This window comes from Glossina fuscipes, unplaced genomic scaffold (genome assembly GCF_014805625.2).
Source record: "Glossina fuscipes isolate IAEA_lab_2018 unplaced genomic scaffold, Yale_Gfus_2 61514, whole genome shotgun sequence".
Classification (NCBI taxonomy): domain Eukaryota; kingdom Metazoa; phylum Arthropoda; class Insecta; order Diptera; family Glossinidae; genus Glossina; species Glossina fuscipes.
The window spans coordinates 494,570-515,066 of record NW_024003726.1 but is presented as its reverse complement, the minus strand read 5'-3'; the positions used below and the strand labels follow the sequence as shown (position 1 = coordinate 515,066).

The 20,497-nt window shown below is 33.4% G+C and overlaps 1 long non-coding RNA gene across 1 annotated transcript in view; it reads right to left on the bottom strand.

The window, feature by feature from the left end:
- Positions 1-400: 400 nt before the first annotated feature.
- Positions 401-20,497, bottom strand: part of LOC119643651 — a 165,101-nt gene continuing 145,004 nt past the window's right edge. The window contains exon 3 of the long non-coding RNA XR_005248364.1: positions 401-482. This is a non-coding gene — a long non-coding RNA (uncharacterized LOC119643651). The remainder of the gene's footprint in view (positions 483-20,497) is intronic.

Here is a 20,497-nt window from a genome sequence, read left to right as displayed (position 1 = left end):
TACATGTAAGCACACAATAATATGGAGTATTAAATAGTTCATTGTCAGCTAAAACTCGTTACATATTACTTATAAATTTCTGTGTACTTAATAAGTTTAAACTGTCAACCAACGACAGAGGCCAAATACTTAGCGGCCATGATTGCTTTCGTCCGTGCCTGCAACCATTTGGGCATGACCCTCAGGGCTTTTATACTCGATTCCTCAATACAAAGGAAACAAGTGAACTGCCCAAGATGTGTTGCCGGGAATTGCAAAATAGAAGACTTAACCAATGTAGTACTTACCTGTAGTTGCATATAGACTGACGCTCGTACATATAATACAAAGGTAGTCATCTTCTTTTTAATTTTATTCTAAATTGTTTGCCATCGTGCATAACCAATATAAACACTTACAAACATTTGCCTTTAAATATATTCTTACGAAGGGCCGAATAAACTGCAAATGTATGTGCAGTAGCCGCTGGCAAAGATTCAAAACTAGGAAAAACATAAAGAAAAATTTAAATAAGAAACATTATCCACAAATATAATAAGTACATAAAACTTCTACAAAGCATTCAGCCCTTTCATTCATAATATTCCCCTCCGTTTACACACGTTCGAACGTATATTTTTGTATTTGCGCACAGACATATATACGTATAAATAGCAAGTATGTAAACCTGAGACCGGAATTCGTCCTACCGTCAATGTAGTTACCATCAAACTGCGCAATTCGCGCCATTTTTTTGTTTTCTTTGCTGACATTTACAAAGATTTTCAACCCATGACAATAGAAGTTTTTAATATAATAGCATAGTTTGTAATACCGTTGAACATCTCGAGCTGCGTCCAAAAAAAAAACAAATTACGGTTTTTCTTCCTCCACTCGGATTAAAAAAGGATTTATTTCGAGAAAACAAACCGCAGAAATTCATGGTTAGATTCAGGCGATCCTTCCACATCTTTTGCAACACCGAATCGATGTAACAAGAAAACATCATTCTCTGCTTGGACCACAGCGATGTGATCTGTCAAAGTCTGGTGAAATGCTTGATATCAAATGCTAATAACAACAACTTATCAATATCAACGGTATTCAAAAAACGGTGAGAATAAGCAAAATCAGGGCAATTTTTTACATCGCATCTGTCCGTCTGTTCAAATTGCAAAATTAGTTCGCGAAGAGTTCGAGGCGCACTAGACTCGAGTCCTTCCGACTACTTCTTGTTTGCATCGATAGGTCAGGACTTATTAAGCAGTGCTTTGGTTCATACATAGATGTGAAAAAAACGCCTCGATGAACCATCCGTCGACGGGTGGAAAAAATATATAGGTAGTGTATTTGGTGTTTTTCATATAATAAATGCATATTTTGGCTATATAGAAATTCCGCGTTCATATTAACTTACCCGTATATGGTTAGGGGTTTTTTTTGCTGTGTCTTTCTTGTTGTCGTTTCTTCCTTTCTATACCCATGTTGGACTACCCATATTATGTGCACTAGTCGATATAGTAAAATAAATTTTTGCACATGACGAACGTTTTATCTTAGTAAAAGAAACTGCGTTGCGTTCATCCACAAAAAACTAATGCTACCTGAAAGAATGCACTGTTTTGTTTAGCCAATGGCAAGTAATGTCGTAACATGTTAGAAACACATAAGGAGGGGCTTGATGTAAACTTCTCCGCCGAAATGCTGCAAACACTCCCGTAAAAGGAAAATGTAAGTGTAGTGTAAAGCAAACAACGTTTGCAATAAACTTTAAACCTCGTAAGTGATACGCTTATGCAGATTTATTGGAAAATACGAATACGTGTGGTGAATCCAAGACAATACCGGGCAACAACGGATTTAAAAAATTTTGTGCTATAATGAAGTTGGCGGCAGAAAGAAAGGTACCGTATACAAAGTTTTCATTAACACATTAAAGAGCAAATCTTTCTCTTAACTAAGGTAAAATTTTTGCTTAATAAAAACACAGTGAATATCTAAAGGGCCAAAATAATTTATGCATACGGATATATACATATACATGTATCCATATATGTATCCATGCAGGAATTTTTTTCTTTCGTTATTGCAAAACTTTAACAATATAATGACCAATAAAGCAGATATGCAAGCAAGCGGCCGTGGTATTTGCTTTGAATAGTGGGCAGCAGTTACGTATAACACAACTTGCATTCTTTTAAAAAAGAAAAATAATGCAAAGAAAAGTACGTCAATTATGACAGATGGAGTTAATAGGATAGCAATGAGAAGAAAGGCTGGCAGGCAATTTTTAAAAGTTTAACAGTAACGTTCGGTTTTGCTAATTGTTGGTCCGCGACTCCATTTTTTATTGTGATGGTGGTATCTATGTATTATATAATTTTCATGCAGGTAATTTTGAAAAAATACAGGACACAAATAATTTGCTACTAAAGCATAGTACATTAGTTTCAATATGACAGAAAACATTGTTGAATTGCATTGCTTTTGTAAAACAACGGAAACCTCTCAAAAATGAAACGCTACTAGCAGCCTTATTTTAGTCAACGGCCATAACACTAGTGCTTGTGTTTACTTGCCTTCGTTTCTGTCACTTTATAGCAAATTTTGCAAGCAAAAGTGTCAACAAAACTGTGCAACATCAATGTTGCCATAAAAGAGCGTTGTTAATTTAGGAAAACCACAAAATGAACTTGAAAACAAGACCTAGTGCAATCGAACGTAGTGTGACCGTATATGAGGTTATTGAGTAAACCGAGGGCATCTCTACTTTTTAAAAGGTAGAAGAAATTGTTTTTTTTACTTATTAGACACTATCAAAATGGAAGAGATTGATCTTGCCTACTCAATATTATAGTGTATCACATTTTTAGTTTTTTGTCAAAAGCCCAGAAATAAACTTTGAAAACTTTGAAAAGTAGCGTAGCCAGTGTCAAACTTGGAATGCACCTTACCACGTCTGGGTTTCCGTCTGTCCAACTGTATGCCTCCCCAAGTGTGTCGCATTTGGACTAAACATACGCCCGTTTGCAACAGTTAAAATAATACTTCGAAACGCTTAAAAACATTTAAATAGGATCTAAAGCAGTCAAATGGCACGCCTACAACGCAGCAGACCCTTAGAACACCTTGGCTTTTTGCGTTTATCGCTCGTTATTGATATTACGCAGAGGGACCCGTCTGAAATTTTGGTGCACTGTAATGCAAGGTGGGCTTGGTCAGTTAATTCCGCGTTTGTGCAGGCACTACAGGGTCACCCATAAAATACACATGTAAGTTTTTGTAGTTTTGTGTGCTGGAGTTTGTGAATAATGAGCAAAAAATCAATTTTTTTATGTTTTAAAGGCGTAGGTGTTCTCAATTTGTGTTGCATTGTAATCGTGTCCTTCGACTGATCTGCCCTACTTTTGTCCATTTCATGCATGCATGAGCTTCCAACCCTCCAATGTTTTTCTCAAATTAAAAGCCGATAGTTTCATTTTTTCCAGGAGAATCTGTACCAAAGATTTAGAAAAAGAATCTCAGACGGACTTATGTATCGATTTTGATGCTGGTAAAGATGACATGTATATACTTTGTGAAATTTCTGCAGCTTCTTTCTGGGGGTTGCAAACGTTTCGACAAAATGAAGATATCCCGATTTTTCATCGTACGTCAAGTATTTATTCATTAGTGGTCGTCCTCTAAAATTAAGTATCTATGTCCACCCACTAAACCCACAGTTCATACCATCTACATAGGTTTAGGTTTACTAACAATTACAACGTCGTTCTCCCAGTAGAAAATGAAAACATTAAATTTAAAAAACAAAAAACGAATGAGGAAAGATTAAATTACATCTAATTAAATGTCGAGGTATTACATCAGAACTACTAACTAAACAATTCATCACCACGGAGCTGTTCAGGATCTCTCAATTCATGTATTTGATGATGAGCTAATCATTCACCAATTCCACTAAAACGCAATGACGAGTAAAATCAAGGGTTTTGAAAAATTATGGTTATATAGACAGCTGATATTCTATATAAATATACGCAAAACGATTAATGGCGACAGCCATGATGGTCACTTTTGTTTTTATTTTGGGAAAACAAGTTCTGTTTATGTGATGCATTTCCAGGTAAATTGGGATATGTTATGTCGATATTCATTTTTTTTCTTACGCTTAGTCGCTTTTTAAAAGAGCCGACAGAACCACGTAAAGTCAAATAATTTGATGTTAAGTAGTGATAGCTATTGTTTCGTAAACGGTAGCAACCAATCAATCTATCCATTTCATACAACAATAGCTTGTGTTTTCACAGCCTTCTAAAAATTTAGGTAGTGGGTGATTATAAAAGAAGCTCTTAATTCCATTTGTTTGCTAGATGGATTAAATTGTTAGTTGCTCTTTTTTTATATTTTTAAATTTATTGCTGTCACAATTCGTTCTAAATTTAGACTTTAATATTACACACCATAAAAGCATAACCGTACAGCTGCGTTTTATTTGTTTAATTTTTTTTTTGTTTTTTAAGGAGGCGAAATTGTAGAATCTTTTCTAATATTTTGTAACCAAAGTGCTGCACTTAATATATTTCTTCTTTTATATACCACCACCACCGACGGGCAGAATTTTGTCAAAACGTTCGGAATACCCAAAAGAAAACCTCCAAAGTCCAATAAAGTATCGTTACCAGATTCAAATTATGAATCGATATAAGTACACCCTTCTGTCTATCTGCCTTTTTGTCGGCGTAATGCCTGTGGTAAACATTCTCCTGGCCGCAAAAATAAAGTAATCGGCTTCAAATTTGACAAAATCATTAGAAGTTTCTGCCGGTAGGTTTCTGTTGAAAGTCAGAGAAATATCTAAAAATGTATTAATTCTGAAATAAACATGGTATATCCCATGATGTGACCGATTTGTTTTTTCTTAGCAATGCAATCAATTGAGTACGGACGGAAAGGACTTGGAAAATAAAATACGACAAGTTGAGTGTGTTAATTCCTAATTAAACATGGCAGATGTTACAACGTCGTGAATCAATTTTTTCTTAAAAACCACGTCGTCATTGGTGACAAATTAGACGACTTATAGAGTAGCAGTATGTTACGTGTGTTAATTTCATATTTAAAATAGTACACGTCACGATTTGGTGGATTAACATTTTTTTGAAAATTCCGTCGACGTGGGAGTCAAGTAAGACGGCTTTTAAGAGTAAAATACGACAAGCTAAGTATGTTAATTCTGCAATGAACATAACATTTCTCAATTTTTTTTTTTTGAAAAGTTCGGTTAGCTTGAGCAAAAATGCAATTTTTCTTAACGACGCATAAACAAACGACAGCGTATTCTGAAGTCCCAACCCAAATTCAAGGAAAATTTAAAAGAAAATAACGAATTATAACGATTCATAGAAACTGATCCCGATGTTATGCAGAAGTGGTCCTAGAATGAAATACCCAAAATGCTCAAAGCTATTGCAATACGTTGTAAGCATATATCTATAAATAAGTGTAGTTATTCGTAGGCATATGCATGCATATAATAAGCACAAACTTAATCAACAACAACAACACAACAACAACAAAACAATACACTAAGAAAATGAAAGAGAAAGATGAATACCATAAGCGAAATAGTTGCTGCAGTAAGAAATTTTCGCAAAGTTACAAGCGGTGTATCACTGAAAACAGAGGATTTGACGCCATCAATTCTTATAACAGGGTCAAAATGAAAGTGTTAATATTTTGTGGTGGCAAGAGAAATATCGAAAGCATTAGCACAAGAAGAAGAAGTGTTATTAAAAATGCTTTTGTCACCACCACTAACTGACAACTTCAAAGACATAATTATTGATATATTGATATATGCCGTCCAAAAATTATACTTTTGAATACTATAAAAAAATTTTTTTTGGTTGAATAGTCTCGCAATCCAACAACTATAAAAAAATAAACCATATTTCATTCCTGAAGATCGGATTTCTCAACGTCTGAGTTCAGCAAAGATACGTAAGGAGTTTCATTCACTACACATATAACGCTCAGAAACCATAATGGTGAACTACTCGCAGGAGAACCGCTTTATCTACACAAAGATAATCCTATGACATTTTTGAAAACTTCCTTTTAATTTTATCAAAGATTTATTTATACAACATAAAAATAAACGATATAACAAAATCCACGGCAAATTAGTAAGATGATTGTACATTCGTAGTACAGGACTTGAACACCCAATTGCTTCATAAGTCGAAGAAAGCAGAAATGCGGCTTATATGCTGAAAAAACCATACAATCGGGATAAATGGAAATGGATAAAAGAATATATATAATAAGTTTCTATCCTCCACAAGTTGATTTCCCATATTAAGTCAATGGTAGACACTTGCGTGAGCTAGCGATAGCTTCATCATGTCGAAGTATCCGTGAAGGTTAAATGAAATATTCACTTTATTTGTTTTATGTACAGCGTTAGGCGTAGTTTGCTGATCTAACACTATTTTTTGATTGGCATTCTATGAATAATTTTTTAATCAAAAATTAATCTGCTCTGACTTTTTATGTTGTCCTTTTTTCGCTTATGACGAATGATGTCGTTCGGTTTTGTGTATCCCAAAATTTCGGCATGAGTTCTTATCATTGATCACGACATTGTATTTTTTCAGAATTTTTTAGTGTTTTTTACTATTCTTACCAAAGTCATTTTAACATTACAACTACCGTATGCGTCATTTATATTCTTTTTAATTTTCGATCTTCAAAAAATAACTTATGCCGTAAGTAATGTTCCAACGTTTTTTGGTGGTTTTTGCTTATACAAAAAAACCTTGAAATATTTATAATAGGAGAAGAAAAAGGAAGGTAGGAAGCTAAAATTTGGCACAAGCAATCCATGATCAATTAAATATCCGATGTTACAAATTTCGATGAGATATCCCGGCACACACGCCCACCCTCAATGGGAAACTAAACCATCTTTAAAAAAAAGTGATAGTGGTTTAATATTTTCGTCTATAACCTTTGATCCTGATATTTCGGAAAGTCTGCTACCTAAATGATCCTCAAGCCCAGCTGTATGTTTTGCCAAAAATTGTCCCAGTCATCTTATCGATACGCCCACAATTAACCATAACATGTTAATAGTAGTTTGTTTCTAATTCATTTCCAATTTATAACTCTTTTATTTATAGATGGATGAAGATTGCGCTCCTGTACGGTGAAGTAAATTGGAAATTCGGAAAAAATGTTATGGTTAATTTTGGAAAAAATATAAAGCAATTGGAACCATATTTGAACCGAACGTTGAGGTGGTCCTGGAGAACATATGGCTCACAGGTTTTTTGAAAACATCCACACGCGATCAAAATTTTAAACGTAAAAAAGGAAAAATTGATGTTCTTTTTCGAGGTTGTTGCAGTTGTTTTTACATAGTGGGCACGAATATAGGCAGACAATAACCATTTTTTAACTGCAAAATTGCAACTTCTTATCTCCGTTTATGTAATTGCGGCGAATTTACGAAAAAAGGGATAACGCTGATCCCTTTTGGTAGAAATATGTATGTGCAAAATGCCGATAATTCTAGTGTTAATATAATCCCATAAAAAGACGAGAGAGAAACAAAAAAAAACTACTACCAACAATCTAAAGTTGCTACGGCATGGCTACTAACTTCTTTTTACGTGAAATGGGAAAATTCTTTTCATTTATTACGCCTGTCCTCAATGCGCAATATTAAACCGGTGTTGCAGAACATGGAACATGGGTTGGTAGTCTTTGCTCTCATCATCCTTTTTTGTCTTGTTAATAATTTTTAAAATACAAATATTAGCATTTATTTTGCTTTTTAAGCAAATGGCACCAAGCAGGTTATGGCACCAAGTGAGATGCTTACCTAACATGATATTGGCTTACCTAAAAAGAGTTCTGGTAATTATTGTACCTCTCAGAACTTGAATTCCATTAAAAATTCCGAGTAAAAATAACTTAACAAAGGTGAAGTAATAAACGCAAAACCATGCTACTCCTAGAGACCTTGGCCAATGCTTTCAAATTTTCCGGATACACTTCGATGAATATGTATATCTACATATAATAAATAATGGATATAACTGTTCATTTTAAAATTTTAGCTAATGCAACCAATTGATTCTCACAATCCTCCTCTTTATCTATCGAATTAAGTGCAAATATCTATTAAATTCATCTTAGACCCCTAGAGAACATTTTAAATGTTTTCTTTTCCGATATATTAAAAAGTACGAACCAGAAAGAATTATATTCGCTTTACCCCGAATTTCTTAATGTTAAAATTATTTGAAGCGAACAATCGTTAATATGCTTTAATTTATAATAATTATACAGCGAAAGGGAAAACCCAAGTCTGGAAAAGGGCTTTACTCTCAAGTCTGACATACTTTCTACATAACTTTCTAAGGTCGTATATAATTTGACGATTAGCGGTCAATTAATCAACAGTTTGTAGACGTTTACATACGTTGAGAAAGATTCAAAAGGAGGGAAAGTGGCCAACATACGAATTAACTCAAAATGCCATTTTGCACAATTGTTGGAAATGTTGTTAAGGATATACCGCCGCAGCCCGAACAGGAAGTTCTGCCAGAAATAGCGTGCTCACCAAGCACAGCACCTTCTGATTTGGCGGACACGCTGTTCCACAAAGTTGAAGAAGAGCGAAAATGGGTCGATGGTTGGATCGCTGCCAAAACAATATCGTTCTTCTAACGCGGCATCGCCATGTTGTCAGAAAGATTACAAAAAGTTGTAGAAAATGGTCGAAAATATTTCTAGTAATTTATATTTTCTCAATAAATGCCCTTTTCAAGTGGAAAAACTATCAAAATTAACGCAACCACGTAATACATTTCATATTAGGTCTCCGTTGTGTATATCAAAATATTGCAAACGGAATTACATATCTCTATTTTGATTCTTCTCGGCACAAAAATTACGTTACCGTTATTTCTGCATATATATTATTATTTATGGAGGAGCACGTAGTTAATCAAGCTTATACATTAACGTTTGTCTTTTAATGTTGATTACAACAAACTGTTAATTGGAACACAAATAATCTGTCTTAAATCTTATATGAATATAATTTATTTATTTTTTTGCATTTATCTCTTTATATCAAAATCGTGATTTTTTCTAATCGTATTTTTCCAACCTATGTGCTAGTAAAATTGCACACAATAAAACTTTTTAACTTCTGAGCGCATAATCCGCACGGATTTCTGCTTGTCTCGCGCTAATCGAAACAAAGGGCGTTCTGTTTGTAAAATGACTAGTTTAATATACAACATTTGATGATATTGTTGCTAGGTTGATTAGGCAAATGTGACAAATCTATATTTAAGTGCTACTGCCATTTTTTTCTATTGAACATTTTTTCCATTTGACGCCTGTTCAACTCATAAAGCCTGCGTGAAAGGCGCAAGTAAAATGTTGGCATTTTTTTCATTTGTTTTGAACTACAAACAATAGCTTCAATTAACATTAATTGTCTGCTCATGTTCCTCCCTTCATGCTTAAATCTGTTTGCGTCGAACAGTCATACACATTGTCTAATATTAGATTTATTGCGTATTGTAAGAAAATTATCAAACAACAACGTAATAATAATTCGCTTCTATTTCTGTTCTGCTACCGACAACCAGCCTAACATTCCCAACGTCCACAATTTCAAAATCATCAATCGGAAAAGCAACAATGACAAACGAGACATTTGTACATATATAAACCTGAAAGTGGACTGTGCGACGTGAGTACGAGTGTGTGTCTAATAGTCTCTGTTTTTGAACAGAGGAATTAGTGAATATATGCGATGTTGACTTTATGTTTAATGGTAAAAGTTAGGGGGACATAACAATAATAAGAAAAACATATTATGTGAATATAATCACGTGATAAGTTACTTCGTATGTTTACTTTTAGGTAAGAAAAAGGTCCGATTTTTTAATTATTTAAGCAAATTTTAAAATATGCACTAATATCTGCTTGTCTAATTATAATGGTACTCTTTGCAACCCATTCCTATTACTCGTTTTAATAGTAATCGCTAAAACAAGCAGAGCTCCTTTTACCATTAATAAACTAATGATCGTGCATTTTTGAGGCATTGCTTTTAAAAGAGATTTTCAAATTGATAAATATAAACAAAAATAAATTTGGAACATAAACTTGAATAGAATACAATGCTTAGTATTATGATTAAGAAATATATTTACTATGCCAATTAAGCAAAAACTATGTACCTCATTCTGGATGGCAAATCTGTTATCATAGAAAACAAATAAAGCACCTGAAATTCTCTTCAGCATAAAGGAGTACAGACAATTTCTGCGGAACATATTGCCACTATGAAAAACCATAGTACCGCACCAAATGGCGAACATATGTACGAATAAATCTTTAAAGAAATCAATCATACAAAATACGTACAAGGGCCAAACATATACATATACATCCAAAAGGTGGAATAGGCAAACAAAATAAAAATAGGCTCCAAAAGTAACACTCAAATAGCAAAAAAATTTTATGTGTTGTTTTAAAAAATGGTGGAGTATACGACAAATACCAATTAAAAGTACAAAATGTTTAAAAATATAGATTTAACAAATATTTTCTTGACGTTTCTTTTACCTATTAACCAATTACACTATGACATATAATTAAAAAATAACTATAAATCTATTGCAATGAACATGAATTTTTACACTATAGAGATTGTAGAAAATTTTACTCCAATAATTTAATGGTAAGTGGTTTTCAAAATTATATTAAAAGTCTTAGTTCTTCGAAATAAGTTCCATCCGTTGTTTCGAAAAACTATACTTTACCACTGCAAAGTATGAAAAAATACCTGCAGTTTCTTTCAGTATCACGGCCAAAGATTCAAAAATCCAATTGAAGGTCATCCGTGTTTTATTTGCCATTGTTTTATACCAATTACTAAAAATACTTATAAATTGAGAGTATAACTTAGGTAATTACTATTTGTAGCGAATTATTACTTTTCTAAGCTTTTTTACTCTACAAACGTTTCTGTATATCGACAACAGAAAAGATTATCGAATGCGATTGATTTCAAAAATTCCTTTAAAAAACTAGTCGGAAGCCACACATATGTACGCATATATATTAGTTTGGGGAAAAAGAAATCCATTATTTTTTCGGTAGATGGCTGCACTGATAGATTTCTCGTAAAGTATCGATCAAACAATTTCACATTTATGCTCGTTGGAAAAGTGACATTTCGCAGTAAAAAAAATTCTTTCGCTGTTTTTTGTTTGGTGCATTCAGTTGTGAGTTACAGCGTGTTAAAAATGGAAGTGAACAAAGAGAAAATTCGCTATATTTTACAGTTTTTCTTTGATAAGGCGAAAATGCAAGCCAGGCGGCTAAAATTGTGAATGGTGTTTATGGTTCCGATACTGTAACAGCCAATTATGTGCAATTTTGGTTTCGTAGATTCCGTTCAGGAATTTTTGATGTTAAAGATGCACCTCTCACAGGTAGGCCGGTCGTCGAAAATGTCGATAAAATCGGAGAAATGATCGAAGTTGACCGGCATGTTAGTAGTCGTAACATCGCCCAGGAGCTAAAAATCGACCATAAAACAGTTTAAAACCATTTACACAAAGCTGGATTCAAAAAGAAGCTTGATGTTTGGGTGCCACACCAATTAACAGAAAAAAACATGATGGATCGAATTTCCATCTGCGAAGCCTTGGCCAAACGGAATGAGATAGACCCATTTCTTAAATGGATGGTGACTGGAGATGAGAAATGGATCACATACGATAACCGTGTGCGAAAACGATCGTGGTCAAAGAGCGGTGAAGCACCTCAAACGGCCAGGAAGGTTTTGCTATGCATTTGGTGGGACTGGAAGGGGATTATTTATTATGAGTTGCTTCCATATGGCCAAACGCTAAATTCTGATCTCTACTGTCAACAACTGGACCGTTTGAAGATAGCGATTGACCAGAAACGGCCAGAATTGGCCAACAGGAGAGGTGTCGTGTTCCACCAGGACAACGCTAGGCCACACACATCTACAGTGACTCGCCAGAAATTTCGGGAGCTTGGTTGGGAAGTTTTAATGCATCCGCCATACAGTCCGGACTTGGCACCAAGCGATTATCATCTTTTTTTTTCATTGCAAAATTTCTTTAATGATAAAAAATTGGAATCTAGGGAGGATTGTGAAAATCAACTACTAGAGTTTTTTGCAAATAGAGACCAGGACTTCTATGAGAGAAGCATTTTGAAGTTACCTTTAAAATGGCAACAAATCGTACAACAAAACGGTGCATATTTGACCCAAATCGGACAATCCAAAGCATGTTAAATAAAATCCTGAAGTTCATATAAAAATAATGGATTTCTTTTTTCCCAAACTAATATATTATATATAAATAATTAATGTAGGCAATTGACTTATTGAATAGCAACTAGAAAAGATAACAAAACGAATAACGATGTTTAAAAATTGTACAACTCAATTAACTAAGATATATATCTGCAATTAGTAACGCGATTCTAAAGCAATAACTTCGTTTCACTCTAGGTTATTTATCCTTAAATTTTGCAACGCATCTAAACATTATGAATGGTATTACAAAATCGAACCATAAGAGAAAGCAGATATTTCTGTTTTAGATGTATTATTATCTTATTCTTCCAAACGTGGAAAACTATTGAATACAAACTTTCGCTTCGGTTTAATGAGTTTCCTAGAGGATATTCTTTTTGTCCCAGTTAAATATAGCCCCAAAAGAGAGCTCAAGGGAACCCTCCAGAATATGTAGACGGTACAACTTTTGCACCAAATTTCTACATCGGATGCCACTGAAGAGGAAATTCTTTCTAAATTAATTTAAGTAACCGACAACATAATTAGTGGCTGAATTGGCAAAATTTTCAATCTTCTTTTTGAGAACAACAACAACTTGATGATACTGAACATTACTTGAACCACAATTTGGCGAACGTGGTGGGTGCTGGTTTTGAGATGAAATTAGCGCTTGAATTTGAGTTTATTGTAAATTAATTATGGTGGAAGTGACGCAATGTTCTAATGTCTGTCTCATCGACTTCCCTTTTTAAATCTGAGATAAAAGTTATGTTTTGGGCGAGTCGTTCCAGTGCTGCGAGAGGCTGATTATTGCTGCACTTTTTTTAAATTTAACCAAAAAAGCTTCCAATTCTGGTCAGACTCTTATGGCGTTAGTGTCTATTCTGAACTCGCTAATTCTATAGGTTGAGTCAACAACTTCGTATTCAGCATGTCGTTACCTTTGTTTTTTACTTTTAGAATATTACCCTGTAGTTTGCTTTAGCTATTTTTATCATAATCGTTTACTATATCGCTTATTTAGTTTTTCCGATTATCAAGAGTATTGTATTACATTCACCTAAAAAGTACTAAATCTAAATAATCATAGTAAAACAAAACGCACAATGCACTTGGAATCTGCACATAACAAGTACAAGTGACAATAACAGCAAAATGCTCAGCCACATCTCTACACGTAAGAATAATAAAAAAGAAAAATAAAAGAACAATAAGAATATTTTAAATTTCAAGTGTGAAAAATGGAGTAACAAACAAATGTAAACTGAAAACGATATATTGCTTCAGGAAGCCAAAGCCGAAAGAAAAATACCCGAAAAATACAGTTGTACGAAAATAAGTAGTTACCATAAACGGAAGGTTCACCGCAGTAGGATCCGCAGTAGGTGGATAAAAAAACAGATCATTTGTTTAAGATAACTTAAAAATACGGAAATTCGTAAACGATTCGGACGATGTTGCTATATTTTAATAAAATATTGCGTTGAAGGGAAAACTCGTGGCGGTTTATTTAATTTATAACTTTATGATTACGTAAGTTTGGGACAGTATTCCCTGTCAAGTATAACGTAGCGGACGTGAAAGATAACTGACGATGTGAAACTAAAATAGGTGAGAAATTTCAGCTTGGGGTCGCATTCATTTATCCCTCTACGGGAGGATGAAATTTGTCTTGCAAGTTATTATTAGTAGGTTAGTATTACGGAGTTTTATAAGCTTTAGGTGAAATACTGATAGGATCACATTCTTTTATTCTGCTGTAGGCGTTGAAGCTCGTCGTAAGAAACAAAATCAGTGAAAACCTTTTTTGACTTTAGTTACTCAAATTATTAAAAATAGTCAGTTTGAAAAGAAGTGGAGGAATAAATGTTGAGAGAAAACAGTTTCCGATCGTTTCCGTTGAAAGCATTACGATTCACTAAAGCCAAGGGGCTACTTACTCGAAGATACTTACCAATCTTAAAAATAGGATGAATAGATCAGCAATTCATGCCGCAGGTAGAACGGCCTCTCAAACTTCCTGTTTATATACCGGAGACGACTTTCTGCCACCGAAATCATTAGAAAATTACAATGCTTACCTGGATACAAACTTTGCAAACTTCTACGCTTCGTAGAAACATGGTCTTTGCCACGTGAGACCTACAATATTAGAACCATGTAGTATTCTGCACAGAATCGACGAATAAACGGAAGTTTTATATCTTATTATGGGACAAAAGGGATAGTGCAATCCTCAGAATGCGTATTTGAAATGATATCAGTAAGGCGAATTTCACGTTGAAATGTATATAAATCAAGCATAAATGTATCGTTCATATAATTAAATACCGCAATTCTAATTAGGCTGAACGTGAACTTAGAGAAAATTTGTTGGAACTGTAAATACAATGTTACGGAATAACGACGAAATCTACAACATGGTGTGCTTTGGCGATTTTAACATCCGCGGCTTGCCTTGGAGTGCCTAGAAATGGAAGTCCATCCTGCACTTGTGATTGTAAACATATTTTTAATTTGTTTTAGAGTGTATATATTAGGCGCTTACAAAAATTTTGATCAGCGATTTCTACAAGTAAAAATGGTAAAGAAATGAGAAATACCAGCATACATAACAATTGAATTCGATGATTTTGATCTTTCTTATTGGCGGAAAATGTCATTTTGAGGACTTGTTGCAAAAGCTGTCTAAAATACGCTGTTCCAGCTTGAATGGGAAGTTTTGTCACACGCAAGGTATTCACCACATGTGATCTTCTGATTACCATTTGTTCAAATCGTTGCAGCATGACATGGCTGGCACGCCGGTCCGCAAAGTTAATGATGTGCGAAAATGGGTCGGTGGCTCGCTGTCAAACCAAGTTCTTTCAACATGATATCGCCATGTTGCCAAAAATATTGTAAAATGTTGTAGAAAATGATGGAAACAATTTTGATTAATACACATTGTACCAATTTTTCATAATAGATGCCTTTTTCAAGTGAAAAATGATCAAAACTCTGGCAAGCACCTGATATATATTTATGCTAAGTACTAGGCATATTTTTGTATTAATGTTGTAGTTTTCTTATATTTCATGTTGTAGGTAATCTCATGCGAGGTATTTCCATGAAAAAAGTCCATATACATATTTTTTGTAAAATATTCGTTGGATATTAATGACAAAATGTTACAATATTTGTAGTTTTAATTACATGTCCTCAAACTACCAGTTATCTTGGTAAAACATTAAATAAAATTGTAATACTTAATATTGTATGTCACGCGCGGTTGTCTATTTCGGCTGTAGAATAATGCGTAAAGTAAATTATATAAAAACTTTTATAAATTTCTTCGTGATTACACACAAAAGAATGGGATATTTGGAAAAACCCGATTTATCACATATTAAAAACCTATTTATTCACATACAAGCAACTTGGATTAACTTTATTTCGCACCTTTTAGTATACTTAAAACGAAACTTAAAAAATCTGTTTTATATATTTCATTTTATGCTTTGTAAATATCGACGGAATTTTAAAGGACGAATTAACCCACTACGTCGTGACGCCTGCTGTTTTTAATTTGTAGTTAAGTCACTTAGTTTATAGTATTTGACTCTCTACAATTCATCCCGTTTACCTTTTGGCCGATCATTTTATTTTTGAACATGAACAGAAAGGTCCTTTATAAAAACAATTCAGGAAATTTAAGCCGTCTCTTATAATTTATGATCAAAAGTGGGTTGCTACCAATTTCTGCTTTAATGTTAGCATGCCTTTTGCCCGATTTCAATACCAGCCTGCTTATAAGAACTGCCAACATTTTTCCCGGAAATCTCAGTAGTTCTGCAGCAATAGCAAACTGGTAGTACACCGATCCTTTTATTTTAAATTTAAAATAATGATAACAACAAATAATATAAATATTCATCAAGGCCCTACACAAAAGTGTGAATTTAATAAAGGGTGAATTATAGTTTCGCATGTAATGAAGGACTCCGATATAAAAAAAAACTATTTCTCTGGTGGTTATAGCAACAAATAGAATATATATAATTTTATCCATTTCAACTTGCAAAATCTAATTTTTAAGAATATAATTTTCTAAATTTTATTTAATTGTTAGTTTGCGAAATATTGTTACTTAACGACATTTCCAAGTAATATTATTTGCAATAATTGTCGAGTTTTTGATAGGATTGGGGATTAAACTGGTAAAAATACAAATAACCCACAACGTCATTTACTCCTTTGCGTAAACGCAAAACTATGAATTCGACCGACTGTCAATTGAATAAACGTTTCATTGGCATGAAGCGAAAGATCTTTAGAATTTAGTCATTTTTATTATAAAAAATTGAACAAGAAAAAATGCAGCAATCATTTGTAACTTGTATAATGAAATACAGAGAGAAGTTTACTTGATAGTTTAGAAGTTTTATTCGCAACTTCGTTTTCCTACGCATTCTTAGGATCCGAGACACAAATAAAGAAGCTCTAATACTGAATTGCTTATAATTCTGAATTCACTTTCAATATATATCATTTAATTAAAAGTTGTATTAATACTACTATGAGCTTGGATCTTCTGAGTTTTTGTTTTTGAGGGATTAATCTCTATTGAATCCATACAAGGAGACGATGAAGAAAGCTCTGTATGAACCTGCGCCAGAGTAATTATGAAAGCATATAAAACGTTTTTATAGTTTCGATATGCGGATTATGATCAACTGGTTTTATTTAATAAGTTTTCATAAATTTCAAATTACTATGACTCATTTTCTTCTCTGCAGGAAATTCAGCTAACAATAAGACAGATGACACGCAAGAAACATTAACGATTATTAATTAAAAAATTATTAATTGTTTATTTTTTAAATATTTATCCACATTTCCACGGTAAGCAGACATACTGTTTACAATTTATGATTTTTACAGACATTGTGTATGAATACAGTAAGTGCTTTTATCGCAAATCATCCACAACAGATAATTTTCTATATGATGAAAATATCTTCAACCAGTTAATTGACACTTCCAGCATAAATTTAGATTTAATATTAGATTTAATATAAACATATTTGCCTCTAATTAATAAGAAAATGCAGAACATAAAAAATAGGCTCACTCCATGGTTTTTATTTGTTTGCTTACAGTCTTGGCATACTTTAAAATGACCTCTAGAAGTGTCACTCAATGGATATATAAGTGGACGTGTAATGATATGCATTTTACTTTCTCTCTTAGTTTTTTTTTTATGAGTTAGCTCAATCATGATACATTTTTGTCATTTGAATTAATCACTTTTAAATCTTTGCGGAAGTTCAGTTGTTCGAATGCCTCTAAGCAGCACATATAATGAATGCACTCACAAACATCAAACATTCAAATCCGCTATGGTTCTATTTCTATGCAGAAACAGTGGTATGATTGCGCGAACTTACTTTTACATGTATGTGTCGAATACACAATCATAGAGAGCGCACAAGGAAAGAAAATTATTTTTAAAGTTTTTAGAAAGGCATGTTTCCATTTTCATTCATAACTTTCGCAGAGGTGTAAAAACAAAAATGACTCGACCGGGCCGTGGTGTATTTTCATAATAGGTATTCTTCTGGCAAAGAAATTTTTATTACCAGAAATTATTATTATTCAAGCGTAGATTTGTCTATCGGCGTTTGGATGAAACGTCAACAAAATCTAAGCAAATTTTTCGATATTATTATTATTATTATATTATTATTATTATTATTATATATAATATCACTTATAACGCTATTGTTTTGAGAGCAGTTCTAATTAAGATATTTAGTTCCTACAATGTTTAAGAACCTCAAACTGGCACCCAGGTTCACAGTCAATAATGGATACAATAAAATTAGATCAAAATTCTATTGTATTGTTCAATGAGTTTGCTTTTTTGTATACTAGGAGAATGATCGTAATTTATTGGGTAGGTGCTTTCAGGAGTGAGCTTGTGCACTGCTTTGGGGGACGTAAAAATTAAAATCTTTGAGTCAAAAACAGCGGTTTAGCACTCTTAGTTATCTCATAAAATCGTACTATGTATCTTACATTCGGGAAATTGTCAAAAGAACATTTAAAAAAGTTACTAACATGTCGCTATATATAATTGTAATGTCAATTTTTTACTGATCAGAAGCAGAATTATGTTGTTTTACGCTAAACATAAACCTAGCAATGCTGTTCACCAACAGCTTAATTTTATGAACACTACCTGCTATCGTACACAAATATACTTTCGTACAGTAGGATATCTGTGACATCATCAGGGCATGGGCCACTTCATAGCTTACAAGATAGGGAAAATATATATTGAGGCAGTAGCACCGCCGACCAATAAAACAAACTCTCGAACATGAGATGAGTATCATCAGTGTGATCCTGTCAACATCTAATTCAACATTGTCATTGACTGAGTCACTACTGCTTCCTGTACTAAATCTGCACCTGCGGATTTCCTTTACTCCGTCGATTTCCGCTTAATTTTAAATCGAGACAAGGGAAATAGGGAAAACCTTTTGGATATCAAATTTTCCAGTATGAGCTCTTGGCAATTTACGTGATTGGTATTATTAGAAAAGATAAAAGCTTCCTCAAATACGCAAGGATTCAGATAGCGAATATTCACCAATGAGTAATTCCGGTATTCAATATAGTCGTTCGAGATTCTATTTGAAGTTAAGCGTAATTCATGTCAAGCACGTATCGTGGGACGTAGTACACAAAGTAGATTAATCAGACATAAGAAAATAATCCAAGAGATATGTTGTTTTATTACGCACATGAAAATGTTTTGGTCCCATATTATATCGTAAAGAAATATTTAATCGATTACATAAAGAGAGCATTCTCGACGCTTTTACCGGGTCATATATTGAAGTCCCTCACTGCAATTATGTTATTGTGTCTCTCAAAAATATTAGCAACTATCGATTCAAAGATGTCAATGTTCTTTCTTGGTAAGTAAATAATACCCAGTATTGCCGCCATCCTGTTCTTATTAACCTCTATAAAAACCATTTCACATTCTCCATAATGTGAGTCTATTGAAATAATACTATGTTGAATCCCTACCTCCCCACCACATCGCCGATGGCGATCATTTCAACAGAAGACTTACCCAGGCATGTCAACTCCCCGATACAACACTTGGAATTTTAGTTAAGTCTCAGTTACTGCAATAGTGTTAAAGGTAGAATCTTTTATAAAATTTGCAAACTCATCGAACTTTACGTGTAGTATTTTTTTCATTGTTGACATCAGTTTGGCAACCGAATTAAATCTTTTGCTTTTTATGTGTGTCAGCTGCTTTTGGCGGCATTTTCATTAATGTTTAAAGCACGATTTGTGGTCTATTTATCACTATAGGCTGATTAGAAGCACTTTTTGCTATTTTAACTTGAATCAAATTTTTGTTGCTAATCAACATGCGGACTCCTAACGCTCCATTGGCTGCATTTTTTACTGTTAACACTATCATTGTCGGGAATAGTATAGGTCTTTTGTTGTTTTTTTTCCTATTCCCCCTCTTTCTTCCTTTCTTCGTCAGCAGATAATTTCAGTTCATTTGCATACCACTGACTTATAGTTTTTCGGCGAAATAACTAAATTGAGAAAATTTCTTCTTTGCGTTAAATTTTGTCAATATTGTTTAACAAATTCTTTTATTTTATTACCGCGAATAATATTTACTTCCAGTGAACCAAAGTTGCAACTAAACACAAATTCCTACAATTTATAAACTTTTACAAAGATGTTGGCATCTGTCAGAATTTTGCTTAATAGTAATAGACAATTTTTAAGGTTTGCCCTCGCAGTTGTTTCTGCCAACCAAACCCAAAATATTTTCTTTTTCCTCCTTTCTCTTTGTTAAATTCAACATTTCTCACTACGCGAGATTAACAAACCAACCTTCTGCTGGGTTGTATTTATAAGAACTATTGGAAACATATAGGACCGATATTACAATTGGTTTGCTCTTTAATTCTTTAAGTATATAAGTAGCAAATGTTCCGTATATGTTAATATTAATTAGTAAAGAACATTGATTTTACAATTTTGAATTCTTGTAAGGAATGTTCTGTGAGACTTTTCTTTCGAATGTAGCACTAATTATAAATACAATCTTGTAGCATT